This window comes from Grampus griseus (assembly GCF_964374135.1).
Source record: "Grampus griseus genome assembly, chromosome: 9".
Taxonomy (NCBI): Eukaryota; Metazoa; Chordata; class Mammalia; order Artiodactyla; family Delphinidae; genus Grampus; species Grampus griseus.
This window is the reverse complement of record NC_139003.1, coordinates 50,084,835-50,107,508: the sequence shown is the minus strand read 5'-3', so window position 1 is coordinate 50,107,508 and position 22,674 is coordinate 50,084,835.

Sequence of the window (22,674 nt, the reverse complement as noted above, 5' to 3'; positions counted from 1 at the left end):
TATACCACCCTACGCCCCGAGGCCAAAGTTGACTGCAGGACTCAGGCTCCTGACACAGAACTGGGGCAGTCAGATCTCCATCACATAAAATTATAACTGAGATTCAAAGGCTCTCATTTGTCTCTTCTAGTAGCTTCATATATAAATTCAGGAGTTTTTGGAGCCCAAGTGAAGAAGAGGCGTCTTAATGAGAATGCCCAAAGGACATGAGATGTGTCCTATGCAATCTAGGCGGGGTGCTCAGTTGCTGGTTTCTGAATCACACCTGAGAAACCTAAAGTGTGTGAGCTTGACTGAAGAGGGGTATGGCATTAGAATTAAGTAGTATGGCTTGGAAAGTAACAGACCTCCCAGAATTCTTGGGGGAAAAGGATGCACGAATGTTTCCCAGGCCAGATGTGGCCCATATACAAGCAAAAGCCAGCAGAGGATTATCTTATATACAGTCCAAAATGGCTGCCTTGAGGTGTGAAGGGAAAGAAACTGGAAAGAGATTGCTGGGTGCTGTATCATTTTGCTAGGGCTGCCATAACACAGTACCACAAACTGGATGGCCTAAAACAACAGAAAGCTATTCTCTCACAGTTCTGGAAGCCAAAAGTCCAAAACCAAGGTGCTGGCAGGATCATCCTCCCTCTTCACACAGTCATTCTCCGCATGTGTCTTTGTGTCCATATTTCCCTCTTCTTACAAGGACACTAGTTAGATTTGATTAAGGGTCCACCAAACTCCAGTAGAGCCTCATCTTAACTTACCTAATTACATCTGCAGTAACCCTATCTCCAAATAAGATCACATTCTGAGGTGTAGGACTTCAATTTTTCTCTTGGGGGGACACAATTCAAACTATAACAGATACCTAGGCACTGAGGAAGGACTCTCAGGCAGTGGGCAGAATAGAGACACATGTGTATATATCTTCTGTTAAGGAGATGAAGATGAAATATCCCTATTCTCCCCTCTTCTACTGCTCATGATGGCAGAGTGCTGCTACCCCATCAATAAAAACCACAAACAAACACAGACAATGCTGCAGTACCATTCCAGGAAGAGTGTGCCTGCCTCCCTCACCTTTCCTCCCTCTCCCGGCTCTGACCTTGAAGGGTCAAATCGGTGATTAAGAGAAGAGCAGCTCAAGGAGAGAAAACTGAGAAAAATGGATCTAGCCTGCCTTTGACTTCAGGCTTCATGCCTGAAAGTGGGCTGAAGCTGGGGGAGGGGAGAAGTCACAGAGTATCGATTATTTTGTCGCACTGGGTGCCTTCATTACTAAACTGAGACTGTTTTTCCACTTGAACTGTAGGACCTTTATTTATTACTTAGGAATGACCGACCCATTATTTGACCTGAGTCTTCATACAGGGGCAAGAGAAGAGCCAGACAGACTCATGGAATTTAAAATGATAACGAAAAACAAAAGTAAAGGTACTTTTGGCCTACAACCCATGAGCCATGCTTGTTTAGCATTATAGTTCCACATGATTCTTTAAAGGAAGAACTTTACATTCTGGCTTACATTTCAGTCTCCCATGAACTTGGCTACGGTTCATCTGTGCCCCATTAACTTGTCTATATTTGATATATTGGCAAAAAGTGTTTTCATTTTGTTTTGTTCATTTTTGGTCCAAAGAGCAGTACTGATAAATAATGACACATCTAAGGTAACAGGATCTATATTTAGGTGACCTGTCTTGCCCTTTTATCTTGCTGTTTACCTCTTCAAGTCCCAACACTAGGTGAGTAAACATTCAATCACTCAATCATTCCTTAAGCATTTATTGAGCACCTACTTTTTAAGCTTCTGAGACATAATTGAGAGCAAAACAGACATTGTCCTTGCCCTCATGGATGGACTATTCTAGTGGAGGAAGAAACTGACAGATAAATAAATATAGCCATATAGATAAACACCGAAAGACAAAAAAAATCAAAAACACCAACTTAGCAAGTATATTTTCCATATAGAATCGGATAGTCTCATTTCCTGAGCTATCATTTTTAGAAAGAAATTCTTGATTTTTAACATCTTCCTGGATTTCTGAAACCCAACCATATGCCCAGATTAAGATGAAGTCTGACTCTTGAATATTGGTTAATATATAATTCTTTCTGGTTTCTCTTTCTTACTCTGGTTTCAAAATAATCCATGTTAGTTAGAGAGAACTTGCAAAACACAGAAAAGTAAATGAGGAAATTAAAAATCATCTCCAATCCCACTTTATCCCACTTTATTTTACTTCTTGATTTGTTGTATTTCCAAATTCTTACTCTCCTTCAGGGACAATAAAAGAAGAAGAAAATTAAGATGGATTTGAAATAAAATTAGCAGGGGCTGTGGTTATGCAGAACTTTTACTGTTATATGGTAGGAGATAGGGGCACTAGAACATTCTGGATTGTTTCTGGACTTTGGATGTTTTACATGATGCTCTGTGTGAAAATACCCTCCCTCTTCTTCTGTTCTTTTGTATTGTGAATTGTCACACCCTAAGAGAATGGGAAGGATCACTGAATCTAGAGCTTTCCCCAAACAAGAATGCAAATCATTAAAGATCTAAATTATCCCACATGAACTTCAAGAACAAAGTGGGTGAGGAGGAGAGTGTCAAACCATAATTACATTGCTCAGGACAGAGAGGACTTGAGGAAGTTAAAATTCAGACCAGCACTTTGGAAACAACAGTTTATAGATTAGGAGTCTGAGGCTGAAGCCTGGAAGGCTGACTCAAAGTTACAGGCTAGCTACAACAGGGAGATGGACTGACTGCTTTTAAGCTTCTGATGGCTAATGAAGTGCTTTGTGCTGCCTACTGACTTCTAACTTAAGCACTTCTTTATTTAATTTTTTTTTTCCTTAGAAACATTAACCTTTTCCAGTTCATCTTTTAAGACCTTGGTGACCAAAGTCAAGTCTGATTCAGATGCAATGACTTGTAGAATGTTTTACGTACACTTGCTATTGTATGGTTTTAGAAATAATTTTGGGGTAATAGAGCTAATTGTCAATATGTGATGAACATTTATCCTGAACATAGAAAAATGATTTTCAATCCACATTTCCTTCCTCAGTACTCACACTCACATACTCATGCACGTGCGTGCACACACACACACACACATTTTTATTCCTCCCTTTTGTTTCCTTTTTCCCAGAAAAAAATTTAAAAAGCTGAAAAAATATCTTGGTGCTTTTGGATCAATTTTCCATTTGAAATAGCTCAGCAAACAGCCAGCTATACCTGATGGGCCCTTGGAACAGTCTCTTTTATGAAATTCCAGATAAAAAAAGGCTACCAGAAAGAAAATGGCAAGGGCCTAAGTGGATTTTTAGGAACCTGAAGACAGAATTGAGAATCTGATATTAAAAGAGGCAAGACACAAAGCAGAGTAAAGGGGTTAATAAAACTAAAGATATGAATGCAATGTATAGGAATTAGACAAAAATGATTTTAAAAGGAAGTGCCATTCTCATTGTGTTGAATTGGCCTCCTATAACTACAGCTGCTCTTACTAGGTGTGAAATTAAAAATATATATATAATTAAGGAGCTTTTGATATTTCTTACCTTCCTCAGCTGTTTAATGAAATTGGAAAAGACTACACAGGCCCATAGGTGAGGTCAGCTGTATTTTTCTCTGCTCTCTTTCTTGCTTCATTCTTGGCAAGTCCAAGACATTATTGGGATATTTTATTTGATTTTCTTTCTTTCCAGGCAATGCATTATGTACCTATCAAATGGTGTTTGGTAATCAATTCTTGATCTTTCCTGGAGGTCAGTCAATGACACCATCTAAACTGTCATCTCATTTTTTTTTCTTTAAAGAGAATCCATCTATTTCCTTTGAGCACATAGAGATTTCAGATGCAGGTAAGATATTAAACCATTCATGAACAAGATGACATTTTTTCTCATCAAGACTGTCAGCTTCTATAGGAAGATGAACTTAGTTATTAAAGGAGTCTCTTTCATTTAAAGTTCCAGGTAATATGCTATAATAGCAACTCATCTCACCTCTTCATTGCAAGATCTCTTCATCTCTTAGTTACTTTTATTTTGAGGGTGGAGGGTGCGTATGGAGGAGGAAGGATGTTGTGGATTCAGATATGGAGAAACAGACTTAAAGTCAGAATTCTGAGGTTCAAATCAGGGAAAATTGTAAATGGCTGTATATTTATGATGCATAGAATACGATATAAATGTGTTGGGAACACCTGCCAGGCATATTAATAGGTTAAAGGTAATATCCTAAAAGTTAATAGGATACAAGTAAAACAATAGTGGAGAAACCTTGAAACTGGCTCAGTGATTGAGCGGATGATTTACAAGGTAAAGGTTTGAAATACTAACATACCTACTGTTTGTGCTCATGCTCAACGTCCATTTACTGAGAGCACAGTCGGTTATATAAAGTTTTATTTCTCCTGCAGATTCTGAATCTGAATTTCAGAGACAGACTTAAGTGTTGTTTTTGGAAGGCTTGGTAAAAACTCCAATAGCTGTTGCATCTTTCTGAATGCTTGTGTGTCGAGTTGGCTGGGGGCCATTTTGAGCTTTTCAAATTAATAATTTGAAAAAGATGCAATGCCTATACATAATGACTTCATCTTGTCTGCAGAAATGATTCAAAACAGCAGTTGCTACGCACAAGTTGGTCTCATTAAGTGGGATTTTGATGCAAGAGCACAGGTACTGGTGTTAGTGCTGCTGTTGGGTAACTACTTAACTGTGGAAATAATGGCAGAGCAGAAGGTGTGAGAAAGCATTAACACTGATCGTTATTCTGTTATTCTGCTGAGGGTTTAGTGTCTTCGCTAGATTTTCCCTTTGTTTTCCATTTGGAGCAATGTACTGCACTTTAGCATAATTCCTTAGGGCTTGCAAGAAATGTAATTGCTTTCTTCTTTTTTTTTCTAGTCAGGAATTTGCTTTAAAGAACATTCTAAGGTTTTTACAAAAATATTTGTAGAGACCCTTATTTCACTCTATTGTCAATTCCATCTCTTTGTTAAAATATCCTGATGAATAGTTTTGATGTGTAAATAACAAACAACAAAAAAGGAAACAAACCAGCAAAACCACACAAACAAAATAGTGTAAATTATCTGGAAAGAAATACATTTCTTCAGTGAACCATTTTTGACTCTCCAAGTGTAGAGCAATGTGTTGGAACCAGGTCACTGTGTTAGGTACAATAATTAGATGTTCTGAGAAAATGCACAAGGTAAGACATACCCACAGTGGCTATGGGAAGAAGATCAGGTCTAGCTAACACTCACATCAAACTCATGAGGCATTCCCAGCTCTCAGTGCACATTTCAAAAAAGCTAGAAGCTACAAATTTCCAGTGCCCTGAGTTATGACTGAACCCATAGGCATAACCCTTGTCCTACTGAAGTAGACAGTCAGTTGGGAAAGCCATTCTTGTTTTCAGTTTGACTCCACATGGCATATATCCTGCCACTCTGTGTCTTTGATCTGCCCTTTGAACAGAAAATTCAAAGGTGACAACTATGAAGTTGAGTGGGACAGAAAAGTCAGTATCAAAAAAGAGGGGGCTCAAGAAACATTTCCATGACGATAGAAACTGTCGCATGAAATGTTAATCAATGCTGGAAGTGGACCTGGCTCTTCTTAAAAAATATTTTTAAATTGTGATAAAGTATACACAGCATAGAAGTTACCATTTTAACCACTTTTTAGTGCATAGTTTAGTGGCATTAAGTATATTGTGCAACTGCCACCACCACCCGTCTCCAGAACTTTTTCATCTTCCCCAACTAAATTCTGTGCCCATTAAACAATAGCTCCCCAGTGCCCCCAGCCCCTGGCAACCACCATTCTACTTTATGTCCCTGTGATACTTGACTCATCTCGATAGTGCTGCCAACGCTAAGTATTCCTTGACTTCAGGAACTTTGTTGTTTATTTTTAAAACCCATCAGAGAAAATGCACAGCAGCTGGGGAAGGTAAAAACCTCCAGGGATCCATTTGAAAGAATGGTTATGCCAATAATAAAGCTTGTGAAAGGAGCTATCATCCCCGAATGAGACAGACTCTTGCCCAGGCCAAACTTAACGCAACGTTTCTACTTTGAAATGGCTGGTGATAGAGGGCACATTTATGCTGCAGATGGGAGAGGAATTCAGTCACCTGGGCCAAAGCCAGGGTATGGAAATGGATGTCTCTGGGATCTGGTGTGCAGCTATTACTGAGAGAGGAAGTGTTTGTTCTGGAGTCATTGTGATTGAAGTACCACAGGGCCAATTGGCTTATTTTTCTTGGTTTATCAAATTACCAGACCAAGGTGAGGACTTGGAATGGTTTAAAGCACAGAAATGCAGCCTACTTGGACCTCAAACTGGATGTGGTCCCAGTTTGATGAATGAAATGCAATTGTTTTCCCCAGCTCACCCTCTCCATTCCTCCCCAGTGCCCTCACCTCCACGAGAAAAACAAAATCCATTCAAGTTGAAAAATAATTTACATGGACAAAGTAGAGAGTGGAAAAACGAGATTAACAGCCAATCTGTTAAATTCTGACCCAAGGAACAATGCCATCCCCTTAGTGGCAGAAAAGGGCCATTTTACCTGAATCATCTCAATAATTACTTCAGCTCTTCATTTCCCTTTGTCTGTGTGGACAAATTATGTATTTAATACATAAAGTTAAATTATGTCTCTGATCCCAGGGATATCATTCCGGAAAGTCTTGTTCATAATATATATATTTAAAGATTTTAACAAGTGTGCAGAGTTTACACAAAGAGAAGAATAAGCACATAGGGACATGAATTTCCTGCAAAGAAAAAAAAACAACTCTAAACAATTAGTCTATGAGTCCCACTTAAACACGCAGTTAACCATTTGTAGATGTTCTTCAGGGGAACTTTTCACTTACTCAAGGGCATGAGATCCCAAGTACATGCCAACTAAAGACAGGACATCAATTTCTGTTCCCATGTGCAGTACTGGGAAGCTTCCATCAGGGTTATAGGGAGATCTCTTTTAGGACATGAGAACAGCTGAAGATATGATTTCTTTTCACGTATGGGTATTGCTAAGCACTCAGGGACCATAAAAGGAAAAGAATACATCATAAAAATGAAAGACTTTGGTAGGTTGTTTGACGTTACATATTAAATCGTATCACAGCAGAATAAATTTCTTTATCAGATTAGCTGGGAATAGGACAATAGATTGATATGTTTTGAAGTGGGGAAGAAGTCACTCAGAAAGTCACAGGCATGTAGCCAAGGAGGGCAGAAGTCTTTGGGGGATCTACAGTAGGGGGTAGTGCTGAAAGTGGGGAAGGGGATTTAAAAGGGACGATGGGAGGTGGTGAGGTCTCAAAGAGAAGCTGTGCCCCTCCACCACCCCCTTCCAGCCCAGGGCTGTGGCTTTTGGCAATTTTCTACAACGTCATGCTAATTGGACTGGCCCAGCAGGACTAATTCCACAAGGCCACATGAATGGGATAGGCCCAGAGAATTTCCCATGGAGGAAAGTGATTAATTAGAAGCAAACCTGGGAACATAGGGTAGACCCTCACTCTGGGGCCTGGTTGCCTTGGGCCCTGTTTCTTCGGGTCTGAGGTGGGATTCACAAGCAGGGAGGAGAGTTACTAAGCTTCCTTAGGAGAGATGTGGGAGAGCCTCTCTTTTTTGCTCTGCCTTGATGCCCCCCAAAGAGAGGGACTGTGCATACAAGCTGTGGTTCATTAGGGTTAGTCTGATGCCGGCCAAGTGGAACTGAAGCTTCTATTGAAAAAAGAACGTTCCCAGGCCATGTATGGCTGGCTGCCTTCTGGCCACCCCCATAGTATCCAGTTCAACTGGCTGTGGCTAAGGACCTGAGGTTTGACCCTCATAATAACCCATATTGCATGAGTGATAGCAGCTGAGGTAGGAAAACGTTTGTTTAGGCCACTGTCCTCTGAAAGTGTGTGTGTAGCAGCCTTGAGCCTTATTGGACACTGGCCTCAGTCCATCTACCTGTGATATGAAAACTGGATTGCCATTGGCATGTGTGTGAAGAAGGGAAAGTCCAGTATGTGGGTTAAGAGCACAGACTTGAGCATCAGGTAGACCTGGGTTTGAACCTTCCCTCTACCACTTACTTACTCAGTGTACGACCTCGGGCAGCTTAGTAACCATTTCTGTGTCTCAGTCTCCTTATCTGTAAAATGGGAATGATGACTATGCTTGTGTCATGGGATTTGTTGTGAGAATTAAGTGAGATAATGTATGTAAAGCACTGGGTACAGTGCTTGGCCTAAGACCCCGTAGGGTGTGCATTCTTATTACCCTCATTTTATAAGGAAGGAAACTGAAGCTCTGAGAAGATAAACAACTTTGCCCATGGGGCCACCAGGTAGATGTTATTATTGCTTTTTTAACAGAAAGGCTTAGTTACATGCTCAAGATCATAACCTCTTGCCCTCAAAACTAGGTGTGTTGGGATGAAACCAGAGAGGACAACATTGTAAAACTCTGACCTTCACACAAACGCCCACAAACAGGAGGAAAAGATCCATCTCTTCTGCTTTTCCACAAGGAGCCATGGAAACTGAGTCCAGGCCCCCTTGTTCACAGGAGCGGGACACAGGGAAGAGAAGAGTAGAGAGCATGAGGAATTCTAGGAAATAGGCCCGATTCTCAAGAATAACACAGAGCCTGTCTTTAAACATGGGCTTATTTATTCAACAAGAAATGTTCATTCTGGACAATAAATGATTAGATAGGCATCAAATACATTCAATAATAGATAATTCTTCACCCCTGTTTGAAACTTCAAATAATTAACTTGTTTCTTTTTCTATTCAAACAAGACAAGTGATTTTGTTTGTTTGTTTAACTGAATCAACTGGTTGTTTCAACATCCTTATAAAAAGCCAAATTCTGCATCTCCACATGGCTTTTGTATTGACTGTCAGGACATAGGCCCAGTTACTGAAGCTCAGATAGAGCTTCCACACTGAATTAGATCCTCCCTCCCAACACCCCCCATTGAGTTGACCACTTCTTTCACTAGACCAACTAAATCAGCACTTGCTTTAAATGCAATCTTTTTTCTTTTTTGCGGTACGTGGGCCTCTCACTGCTGTGGCCTCTCCCGTTGTGGAGCACAGGCTCCAGACGCGGAGGCTCAGCAGCCATGGCTCACGGGCCCAGCCGCTCCGCGGCATGTGGGATCTTCCCGGACCGGGGCACCGAACCCGTGACCCCTGCATCGGCAGGCGGGCTCTCAACCACTGCGCCACCAGGGAAGCCCAATGCAATCATTTTTTGCCCACACCTTTCATAGCCATGAATAATCAGCATCTCAATATCTCATATAGTCTATCAGCAAAATAGGAAAATTAAATTCCCTTCTTTACTTTTTATTTCAAGATAATGTTGGGAAAATTAATGGGATATGTAACACAATTTTAAAACTGTAAATTCACTTCCCTAAATATGTTCCCACTATTACTTTATAATAGACAGGTATTAGTGTATGGTTTAACAGTGGTACCCAGTGCTTGTTCTGTTGATTTTCTTCTGCAGCCGGTGCACCGAAGTACAAAGTGTTACATACACATGCAGCTTATTTTTGTCCTCTGTTGGGGAGAGAATCCTAGATAGAGCTATTTAATCTTGAGATTGGAAAAGATCTGAAAAGTGACATTGATGGAATATGAGTGTGTAAGTCCTTTCAGCTTTCTGAACAAGAGACCAAATAAATGCAAAGCATTCAATTTCTAAATAAACCCTGATACAACAAACATTTCCCAAATATTTAGCACAGTGCCTAGAAAAATGTATATATTTATTAGTTTATAAATGCCACAGAAGAGAATCCTTGGGTATATGATGCTAGCCATCTATAAAACATTAAAATAAGGCACGTTTGCAAAATGGCGTAGTGTACTGAATACTGTCATTTATTTCCTCACTATAATATGTATATACTTTATATTTCGGAAAGAACATTCAGAGAAACTGTTCTTTCTCTAAGTTGTATTTAGAGTAATATTTTTCTTATTAGACCTGCAACTTGCCGAGAAGTTGTCAGAAAACATTACAATTCGTCCTTCATCTTAAACACCTCCTTCGGATCAGCATGTGAGCCGAGCCCACAGAGAGCTCTCCCACGTGCAAGGTGCCTTCCTGTCTCCTGCAGCCCTCACCCACATGCCTCAGCACTGCTGTGCTAACTGCTTAAGGCAGTGGGCTCGCATTTCTCCAAACAGATTATAATCTCCTTGATGCAGAACAAGCCTAAAAGAGGCTTTCAACCCATAGTTTGCTTTCCTCTCTTGCAGCCCAGAGCATGGAGCTGGGCACATAGGAGGTGCCCAGTGAGTCTTTATTCATTGATTGCTCTGCAAAGGACAGAGAAAGATGCCTTCTTCCTCTGTGAGACATGAAAAATATTTTCTCAGTAAATACATCCTGATAAAGAGTAGTGTTAGGTGGAAATAAAACAACAGAGAATGGGGTCTGTAGTTTGTGGTTTAACCTTTTTCCTGTGAGATGTTTAAACATATTTTCCCAAACATTAAAGGCTTAAAATGCGGTTTCAAGTCTTATCCAACATGTAACTTATGGGATTGAAGTCTGTCCTTCCTGTCTACCCCCTTAATATCCCTTTTCCACCCCTGACCTTGTTCTTAACTTGAGAGGACGCTTTTTCTTTTCTATGCTCTATCCTTGTCAGGTAACCATCTTCCTGACTCTTGGTTTATTCTTGTTTTACAACAAGACACTATCAGTAAGACCTTCCTCAGAATCCATACAAATACCAATATTTCAAGGAAAATTAAGATTTTCCCTAGTGTAATATTAATATATTTCCATTACAGAAAAATGTGAAAGTCAAAACATGGAAAGAAAGAAAATAAAAGTTACCACCCTACACTCCAGAGGTAATAGCTGCTCATATTTGGCGTATGTCATTCTACTTCCCAGTGTATATTTTGAGCATTTTAATGCATTTTTTCTGTTTTACAAAATTAGCATCACACTACACATATTATATAAAGACACTTCCTTAAAACATTACATATTTTTCTACCACAGTGACTCTAAACCTTTGCTATGCCCAAGAACCACCTGAGAAGGATGTTCAACTGCCCATTCCTAGTTCTTTTGCCCAGAGACCCTGAACCAAGGAGTTTAAAGTAAATTCAGGAATCTGTAATTTTCATAGGCACTCCTAGCTTTCCCAAACCATACCCTTCTTTCTCAAACCATACTTTAAGAAATATGGTTCTATTCTACAACATAATTTTTCATGGCTGCGTAGTATCCCTTTGGGCAAATGAATACATATTCCATAATTTATACTATCTTAAAAATTCTTATTTTAGGAGTCGCACACACACACGGAATGAAGTAGAGTGGTATGAGGAAAAGAAGGATCTTGAACCCCCCAAAACTGAAATTTTTAATGTTGAAATTATTTTATATGTTGGTTGATCTGCTCATAGTATCATTTTATTCAAACTACTTCCCTGGACAAGTCCCAGAAATGACTATGTTCTCCCTGAATATACAGTGAGGTAATTTCTTGGGTGAATTTGGTTAATAAGAATTACTTTTGTAAAATTTTATAGAAATTAAAAACGCTGTTATAGGGGCTTCCCTGGTGGCGCAGTGGTTGAGAATCTGCCTGCTAATGCAGGGGACACGGGTTTGAGCCCTGGTCTGGGAGGATCCCACATGCCGTGGAGCAACTAGGCCCGTGAGCCACAACTACTGAGCCTGTGCATCTGGAGCCTGTGCTCTGCAACAAGAGAGGCCGTGATAGTGAGAGGCCCGTGCACTGCGATGAAGAGTGGCCCCCGCTTGCCACAACTAGAGAAAGCCCTCTCACAGAAACAGAGACCCAACACAGCAAAAATAAATAGATAAATAAATTCCTACCCCCAACATCTAAAAAAAAAAAAAATGCTGTTACAAAATCCAAGTGTAGCCCAAATATATTTGCACCAAAAATCTCAAGAAAATTCTGTTGTCCTTACCTCTTTGTGTATCCTAGTTCCTTACCCAGACTGCCTCTGTGTCTTTATCAGCAATACCTCTTTGGATTTCTCCTTATGTATATGCCATTTCTAATCTTTCCAGAACATTCATACTCTTTTTTTTTTTTTTTTTTTTTTGCGGTACGCAGGCCTCTCACTGTTGTGGCCTCTCCCGTTGCGGAGCACAGGCTCCGGACGCGCAGGCTCAGTGGCCATGGCTCACGGGCCCAGCCGCTCCGCGGCATGTGGGATCTTCCCAGAACGGGGCACGAACCCGCGTCCCTTGCATCGGCAGGCGAACTCTTAACCACTGCGCCACCAGGGAAGCCCTATACTCTTGACATCTCATTGTCTTATAAACTCTTCCCACCATTCTTTTCTGCCACCAACTGAGTATTCTGTGGGTGGATGCCATCTATAACTTTTCAAAGGATATTAAAAAACCTGACAACATAATGAATGGGTGCTTTAGTTGGGTGAGGTAAGGGAGGATGAGATAACACCAGGAGGATCGGGAATCTGGTTTTCATGGTGAATTAACCAGCTGAACTTTTGTTAACTTTGGTGGCCACCCATATTTAAAGTTAGCAGTGGCAGAACTCTTGAGAACATTGCCTTCCTATAGGACCCAACTGACTGACCTAAACTCTGCTCCTGGTGGAGTTCATTGTTTACATCTGCCTGTTATCACAAGCCTCACAGAGGCAGGCACCATAGGACTGAGGAGGAGCCATAGGAGCTGGCAAGACTAATGAGGGCAGCAGGTATCTGAGAGCACTGTTCATAAGTGATCACATTGCTAGTTTTGTTGTTGTTGTTGTTGTTGTTGTTTTGTGGTACGTGGGCCTCTCACTGTTGTGGCCTCTCCCGTTGCGGAGCACAGGCTCTGGACGCGCAGGCTCAGCGGCCATGGCTTATGGGCCCAGCCGCTCCGCGGCATGTGGCATCTTCCCAGACTGGGACGTGAACCCGTGTCCCCTGCATCGGCAGGCGGACTCTCAACCACTGCGCCACCAGGGAAGCCCACACATTGCTAGTTTTAATCTTTGTTTTAAGCCCTTCATTTTTAAGCAAATGAGTCTAAGGAAGGAAAACGGTTTATTTACTTTTACTGTGTACAAAGTATTCATCGAGTGTAAATATGCTGTCAAAGAGAAGACTGGAAAGCACACGAGTCCTGAGATGATCATGATGATGATGATGGTGATGGTGATAGGAAGTTCTAAAGGTTTGAGATGTTTGCACGGTTCATCTGAGAGTCTCTAGCTGCCTCAAGACAGAGGCTCAAAACATTAACCCTAAAAACAGCCTGTAAAGAGACTGGTTTCAAGCATCTTTACATTCCCAGTGATGAAAGCCCATGTGCATGAGCCTTTCCTACAGGACTCCATGGTTACCAGCCCATTTGTATGAGCACAATGGACCATTTACCCTAATGCCAGGCAAGGAAAGAACCAGTCATCCCAGGCATTTTGCACATGACAGAATAACTCTTAAGAGGGTTAAGGAACGCTCATAGACGTGGTTAAGGAAACTGTTCAAAGACAGGATGAGGCATAACCAGAATTTGAACCTAGATCTTATTTAGCTGCAAAGTCTCGCTCATCTTTCCATTTCCTCCTCCTGGTTCTTTCCTCTCCGCCTTGACATAGTGGAAAATTAATGCTTTGTCACTGTCCGTTGCATTTTTCTTCTTCTTTTTGTAACAACACCCTGGGTTATTTTTAGGGAATTACCTTTTCCCACTTAATACAAGCTAGTGGGACTATTAATTAAGATGACTTTGTCTAGGCCAGTAAGGTACTTCCTACACGAAATTTAAATTGCTTTGTGAGCAAAGCAATAAAAAGAATGGGAAACAACTGGTCTCCATTCATTCCAGTTATTGTTCCCCAAACCCTCTGGAGTTATGGGGTTCTTGCTCTTTCCACGCCAGGTTCTGTACCCTTTTGACAGTTCTCTGAACTCCCTGAGATCCTTCCAGTAATAGAGTGAGTCAGTTTCTGTTGCTTGCAAACCAGAATTTGAAACTTAAACTTACTTGCAACTCTGAACATGTTAAAGAATGTTTTCTAAACTCACCTGATCTTAAGATTAGTCTAAGATCACCTGATCTTAAGATTTCTTAAGATTAATCTTAAGAAATCTTAAGATTTCTAAACTCACCTGATCCAAAATACAGATTTGGGGGTTCCACCTCAGGTCCACTAAGGCAGCATTTCCAGGAGTGAGGCCTAAGAAAAATGTTCCAGTATGCTCTCCAAGTAATCTGTTCTTTCCTCGAAAAATAAATTTAATTTTTGACCTTTTTCTCCCTGATTTCTAATTTTAATCCATCTTCTGTGTGGGTCCCTTTCCCTATGCTCTCAATTTGCAAATGATACCATGCTGTACCTGTCTGTCTACTTCTTACTTTCCTCACTCACTACATTTTTGAGATATATTTATATCAATGTGCTGCATAGAATTTTATGATTTGCGTATATTGCATTTTGTTTATTCATTCCCCTATCGGTGGGAATTTAACTGTTCCCATTTTTTGCTAGTACAAACAATGTTATAACAGACATCCTCCTTGGCTATGCCTATGAGAGTATTTCTATTATATATACCAAGTGTGGAAATGCTGGATTATAAGCATATACACAAAATTTAACTAAATTATTCCAAATTGCTTTCCACTAAATTGCACAATTTACTATAAGGGCATGAAGTTTACTGTTTCCTCCACAACCTTGATGGTGCTTAATATTATCCAACATGATTTTTGTTTTAAATTTTGCCAATCTTGTAGACAGTAATGAGATGTCATCATTCTAATTTGCCTTCCTCTGGTTATTGAGTATTTCTTTATATGTTTATTAGTCATCCAGGCTTACCTGCTGTACCTACTCACATTCTTTGCACATTTCTTTTGGGTTTCCTCTTATAACAGATTATATTTTCTAAAAATGGCCTTAGTAATATTTTCCATTCCACATTCACTTCCAGAACTTTGTCATTTTCCATCAAGATATAGAGTCTACTTCCGCTTCCATAAATCTAGGTAGAACTTTGTAACTACCTCAGTGAATAGAATGTGGTGGAAAGCACTGCATGACTTTTGAAGCTGGGTCATAAAAAGTAATACAGCTTCTCTCTCTCTTTCTCTTCCCCTCCTCTCTTTTTCTTTCTCTGTCTCTTCTTGCCCTTGAAATCCGGCCACCATATTGGACGAAGCCTAGACCACATGACAAAACAGTATTAGATGTACCCACCTACCTCTCTAGCTAAGCATTCACCTGCTTGCTAGTGGTGACACACATGAGTTGCTGAGCCTTTAGGACAGGGTTCAGAAAGCATTTTCTTTTCCTTTTAAAGATTTATTTATTTATTTTTGGCTGTGTCGGATCTTAGTTGTGGCACGGGGCATCTTTGTTGAGGCATGCGGGATCTTTCATTGTGATGTGCGGGTTTTCTCTTCTCTAGTTGTGACGTGCAGACTCCAGAGCACGTGGGCTCTGTAGTTTGTGGCACGCGGGCTCTAGTTGAGGAGCACGAGCTCAGTAATTGTGGCACACGGGCTTAGTTGCCCCACGGCATGTGAGATCTTAGTCCCCTGATCAGGGATCGAACACTCATCCCCTGCATTTCAAGGTGGATTCTTTACCACTGGACCACCAGGGAGGTCTCTAGGAAACATTTTCTTAAAGAGCCAAATAGTAAATATTTAAACCATTCTTGGTTCATGGACCACACAAAAACTGTCAGTATTTGGCCTTCTAGGCTGTAGCTTGCTCTCCTCACACTGCAGCTAAAAGTGAGTAGAGCAGATGGCCTGTCCCCACTGAGCCCTCCCCAGACTGCAAATCCGTGAACAAAACAAATGTACTGTTTGAAAATTTGGGAGTAATTTGTTTTGCAACCATGGTAACTATAAAACTTGGGGGGGGTTTCTTACTGATATTTAGAAGTTCTTTATCTGTTCTAGATACTAATCATTTGTTAGTTTTACATATTGTTAATTTCTTCAAACAATTTGTTAATTTTATCTATGATGCTCTTCCTTAAAGTAGAAATCTTCATTTTTAGGTTATCAAAATATCAATTACTAGCTGTATAATATTGGGAACATTGTTTTAGTTTCTTTACCTATTAAATGGGTGTAATAATAGTACCTAGTTTATAGGGTTGCTATGCCAATTAAATAAAAGGATGACTGTGAAGCACATAGAACACTGCCTGGCATATACTAACTGCTATCAAAGGGTTGAAAAGGAATAAATAATTTCTCTTTATATCATGTCTTTTTGTGTCTTATTTAAGAAACCTTTCCACTTCTTGTGCTCTCCATATCTACTTTTGGTAAAAAGTTTATACTAACCTCGAAAAAATTTATTGGACACCTTTTCTCTTTTTCTTTTCTCCAGAATGTCTTTTGTCTTACTGTTCCTTAAAAATTTGATAAACCTCACCAATAAAAATACTTTGTGTGAAAGTTGTAAGGCGTAGAGGGATAATTACTGTTTCAGTCTTTGTAAATGGTATCAGTTTGTTCAACTTTTCTGTTTCTTTAGGGTCAATTTTAGCATGTTATATATTTCTTGAAAATTTGCATTTGCATCTATGTTGTAAAATTAATTGGTGTATAGTTATTCATAATAATCCTCTTGTAAGACTTTAAAAATTTCTGCTTTGAGGTTGTCTCTTTTTCTTTTCATATTTTGTTTGTGTTTTTCCTCTTTCTCGTGATCAATTTTACTGTAAGCTTTTGTAAGCATATTAGTGTTTTCAGAGTCAACTTTTATTTTAATCATTTAAATTTTTTAAGTTCTCTCATTTCATTGATTTCCACCATTATCTTTATTTGCTTCCTTATGTTTACCCAGTTGCTTGTTCTCTAGCTTTCTTTAGTTGAATAATTAATTTTTATTTCTTTTTGATTTATGATAAATATATTCAAATTTATAATTTTTTCCTTTAAGTATCACTTTACCTGATTCCCACAAATATTGGTATATAGTGCCTTCATTTATTTTAATTCTAAGTATTTTACTCTTTCTTGTTATATATATATATATATACGTTTTCGTGTCAGAATAATTTTTATTATGGCAATTAAAAACTACTTTAGGGCTTCGTGGTTGCACAGTGGTTAAGAATCTGCCTGCCAATGCAGGGGACAAGGGTTCGACCCTGGTCTGGGAAAATCCTACATGCCACGGAGCAATTAAGCCTGTGCACCACAACTACTGAGGCTGCACTCTAGAGCCTACAAGCCACAACTACTGAGCCCGTATGCCAAAACTACTGAAGCCCGCATGCCTAGAGCCCGTGCTCTGCAACAAGAGAAGCCACCGCAATGAGAAGCCCACACCCTGCAACGAAGAGTAGCCCCCACTCACCACAACTAGAGAAAGGCCCTGCGCAGCAACAAACAGCCAACACAGACAAAAATAAATGAATAAAAATAAATAAATTTTTTTTAAATTAAAAAAAATGCCTAAGAAGCTTTAAAAAAAAAAACTACTTTCAAATCAGCTATACTCCAATAAAAATTAATTTACCAAAAAAAACCCCAAAACCTACTTTGATCAAGAATGGCATTTGGCAAACTGCTACATTATTGCATTGTCCAGTCTCTTGTTTCTCTGTATCTAATAACTCCTTGAATAAAAATGTCCAGGACTTTTTCTTAAAAATCAGATTTTAATTGACATTATACTTTCATAATCATTTGGATTCCAGTACCTTAATTATAACAAAACGGGCACTTGTTTCCAAAACATTTTGTGCTTAAAATTTCTTATTGGTGTGTCAACTTGTGTGTGTATTTATTTATTCTGGTGTTTTTTAGAGAAGTTTTAGGTTAGCAGTAAAATCGAGCAGACAGTACAGAGATTTCCCATATACTCTCTGTCTCCACATATGGACAACCTCTCTCACTATCAACATCCCACATCAAAGTGGTACATTTGTTACAGTAGACGAACATACATTGACACATCATAATCACTAAAGTCCATAGTTCAGTTGATGGTGTACATTCTACAGGTTTTGACAAATGTAATACAATGACATGTATCTACCATTACAGTGTCTTACAGAATAGTTTCACTACCCTAAAATCCTGTGCTCCACCTATTCATCCTCCCTTCCCTCTAACTCCTGGCAACCTCTGATCCTGTAACTGTCTCCATAGTTTTGCCTTTTCCAGAATGTCATGTAGTTGAAATTATACAGTATGTAGCCTTTTGGTGGCGTCTTTCACTTAGCAGTGTGAATTTAAGGTTCCTCCACTCTTTTTATGGCTTGATAGCTCATTTATTTTTATCACTGAATAGTATTCCATTGTCTGGATGTACTGCAGTTTGTTTATCCATTTACCTACTGAAGGTCATCTTGGTTCTTTCCAACTTTTGGCAATTATGATTAAAGCTGCTGTAAACATCTGTGTGCAGGTTTTTGTGTAGACGTAAGTTTTCACTTCATTCAAGGAACTACCAAGGAGCCCATTGCTGGGTCATATGGTAACAGTATGTTTTGTTTTATAAGGAACTGCTAAACTGTCTTCCAAGTGGCTGTACCATTGCATTCCCACCAGCAATGAATGAGAGTTCTATTGTTCCACATTCTTGCCAGCATTTGGTGGTGTCATTGTTCTGGAGTTTAGCCATTCTAATAGGTGTGTAGTGGTATCTAACTGCTGTTTTAATTAACATGTCCCTAATGATGTATACTTTTTAGCCTCTTTTCATATGCTGATTTGCCATCTGTATATCTTCTTTGGTGAAATGTCTGTTCAGGTGTTTTGCTCATTTTTCAGTTGAGTTGTTTGTTTTCTTATTGTTGAATTTAAGAGTTCTTTGTATATTTTGGATCACAGATACGTCTTTTGCAAATATTTTTTCCCAGTTTATGGCTGGCCTTCTTATTCCTCTGACAGTGCCTTTGCAAGGCAGAAAGTTTTAATTTTAGTGAAGTCCAGCTTATCAATTCTTTCTTTCGTGACTTTGGTATTATACCTGAAAAGTCTTTGCAATACTCAAATTTTCTTCTTTGTTATCTTCTAAGAGCTCTATGGTTTTGCATTTTACATTTAGGTCTATAATCCATTTTGAGTTAATTTTTGTGAGGGGTGTAATGTCTATGTCTAGATTCATTTTTTTTTGCGCGTGGATGTCTAGTTGTTCCAGCACCACTTGTTGAAGACTCTCTTTTTCTCCATTTTATTGCCTTTGCTCCTTTATCAAAGATCAATTGACTCTATTTATGTGGGTCTATTTCTGAGCTCTATTCTGCTCCACTGATCTGTTTTTCTATTCTCACTATTATGAGATGTATCATGGGTCGGGGAGTGCTCCAAACTTTTGAAAGCAACTTCTATCAGAAGAATAATAAAGGCTGAACGTGCACATCAGTATATTTATAGGTATTATTTATTATTTTTAATCTATATTGCTATCATAATAATATTTAAGGAATGTTAGAGAGTTCTACTATTTTCTTCTTGTTTTCTTGCAATTGTATTATAGTATTTTCTTAGATCTGATACTTTTTTTCTAAATTCCTTTAAGCTATTTGTTTTATGAATGTTAATTTAGTTGAAACTAGATTTTATTGTGTCACTCTACGTATATGAATAAATGTTAAACCACTGGGCACTGCAGTATCTGGGGGTAAATATGTACCTGAGAATACCACTGCTAACTTCTCCATGTCAGGGACCCCCCACCCCCACCCCCCGCCTCTTCTTCCCTCAGGAGACCTCGAGATCCCCATGTAATATGTGAACTGGGAGATGGTGCAAGTGTCAATCCATTTATTAAGTATTAGCAAGATTTAATTTGTTTTTTAGATAAAATATAGAAATGCTAATTATGTTTCTTTCATGCATCCTAAAAAATCATTGTCTTAATCCTAAAGTGCACTCATATTTCTGTGGCTCATACACTTCCCTTTTGAAAACAAACTGAGGCAGTGAGAATACGGGCTTTAGAAATTCACACCAGAGTGTGAATCCTAACCTCACATCTTACTTGCTTTGTGACCTTGGGAAAATTACTTAACCTCTCTGAATTCAGTTTTTGCCATCTGAAAAATGGCAGTAATATTATGTACCTTCCAAGATTGTTGCATAACATATGTGAAAGTGCCTAGGATATAGTAGGCATTCAATAAGTGCCCCTTCCAGTGTGGGTAGCTGGTCTCCTTGGCTATTCCTGAGTTCACATGCTAAAGAATATGGGTTTTTTAAAAAGATAAAATCATGACTCTCACATAAACGTAAAATGAGCATGGGTCAAAGATTTATTTAACTCATTAGTTAATGAGGAGGCCTGTAAGATGTTAAAAACTGTTCAAAGGAGAATTAAAAGAACACATATATATAGTCAGATAAAGATGCTGAAATGAATTTACATATAAATGTTAAAATGGTCAGTGTTTACAGGCAATATCAACGGCATCTCTATAGGACACAATTTGTATTTTTATGAGCAAATATTGGGGAGTCTGCTGGCCCTTACCTGGGTATGCCTTTCCTGTGCTTGGCCTAGAAATTCTTTTAAGTCAGTAAGCTCCAGGTAATTGTAGGGCTCATGTCACTTGTTTTTTGTCTCTCAGACATCATTGCCCTTCATTGCCTGATTTCCAGTGTCTTGAAAACTTTTGATTTGATATAGTGTGTCTGTTTTGTTGTTGTTGTTGGTGGTGGTGGTGATGGTGGTGGTGGCGATGCTGGTGGAGTGTGTGTGTGTGTGCGTTGTTTCAGGCAGGAGGGTAAACCTGGTTCCTGTATTCCATCTCATCTGGAAGTGAAAGGCTGCTTCATTCATTCTGAATGCTATATAGTGTTCTCTTGTGTGACTGTCTACAAGCTGGCCATTGCCTCTCCCATCCGTAAACATCTGGGTTTGTATCCAGGTTTTGCTAGTGTCAGAAGTGTACATGTACGTGTACATTGCTGTACATGCTTCCTTGTGTATTTGTGGTAGAGTTTCCCGTGAGTTAGACCTAGTAGTGCTCAAAGATTTGGAGCCCTGGTTTAGGGTGGGAGGTCTAGAGCCAGGAATTTGGCCTGTGGATATTCTGCAGAAAACCTCTCGTCTTCTCTCTGGAGCAGCCTCTCCAGCCAGGGCTGCATCCTACAAGGAGGGCTTTTAACTAATCATCCTGCTGAGAGACTAACTGTCCTGGTAGTTGAGGTATCTACCATCAGCCAAGTCTGGAGGACTTCCCCCACCCCCCCCCCCCGACAGGGAATCTTCTCAAGAGTCTCCTCCAGTGTCATTGGGATTGCTTTGCTTTTCCTGGTGCAGGATGGGGACTGCTCATAAAGCAACTTTACCACACACAGAGACTTCTTGCTCCACCTTGCCTGTCTAATTTCTTCCTCTGGCTCTTCCAGACATGGAGGGCAGGGGTGGACTAGGGAGCTCTGGGATCAGAAATTTGGCCTCAAATTTTGTCTGGCACCCTTTGTTGAAATCTGACACACACGCGATAGACTAGCCTTGTGTGGGTTCAGTATTTCTAAATATTTGAGAACAAATAATAACAACAATCATTTAATTTTAGCTTTCATCTTCCTGTTCCTCTTTCTTGTTTACTTAAACATGTGGCCTACAGACAGCTGGCAGGCTCACAAACAGAAAATGAAGATTGACTAGTTCTGATTGCCCCAGGGTTACGTCCTTCGTGAAGTCCTATGAGGAAGTCCTAACTGTCCCTAGCTGTCCCTAGCTGGCCTTTGCTGGAAAACAGTTAGAAATCCTTCACACTAGCTAACACCTAGTATGAACTTTGCTCTCCCTCACCAAATCCCAGTGTACTCCTTTCCACCGACAAACCACTTGAAGTAGAGTAGTGACAATGATCCTGAGTTTCACTACTTACCAGCTGTGTGACCTTAAGCAATGTTTAAACATTTCCCCATCTATATAATGGGTATACTAATTATTCCTATCTCATAGTAATTTTTGGAAAGATTAAACGAGATAGCTCCTGTGAGTACTTAGTAGAATGGTGGAATGTTTTAAGCACTCAGTAAAGATTAGCTTAGTGATTCTCAGCTGGGGTCAGTTTTGCTTCCAGGGGATATCTGACAATATCTAAAAACATTTTAAGTTGTCACATCTTGGGGAGGGGGTGCTACTGGCATCTCATGGATAGAGTCCAGATGTGCTACTAAACATCCTACAATGCACAGGACAGTCCTCCCTCTAAAAACAAAAAGAATTATCCTGTCCAAATATCAACAGTGCTGAGGTTGAGAAACCCTGGGTTAGCTGTACACATATTATTATTCCTGTGGACATAATACCTCTTTAGTCTGGATTGCATCCTGGAGACCTAGAACACTAGATATGGAAGAGATACGAGAAATCAAATCCTATCGTCAGGTGAGTAAGTTACGAAAACAAGTGGATGCTCTTGGATGTGGGATCAACTTGTACATATGTTGATCATAATTTCTTAGTCATCCTATAATGTGTACTCAGCTTACTATTTAAGAAAGAAGAATCTAAGCTACCATGTATACATTAGCTCTCTTTATTCCTTTGATCTTAGAAGATAAACTATTGAGTCTCTAGGCTTCACTTTTTTCAATGAATCATGTTTATAATTTTTTCCCTTAAAAAAACAGCGTTATACAGACTTGTTATTTAAAGAATTGCAATTAACCATT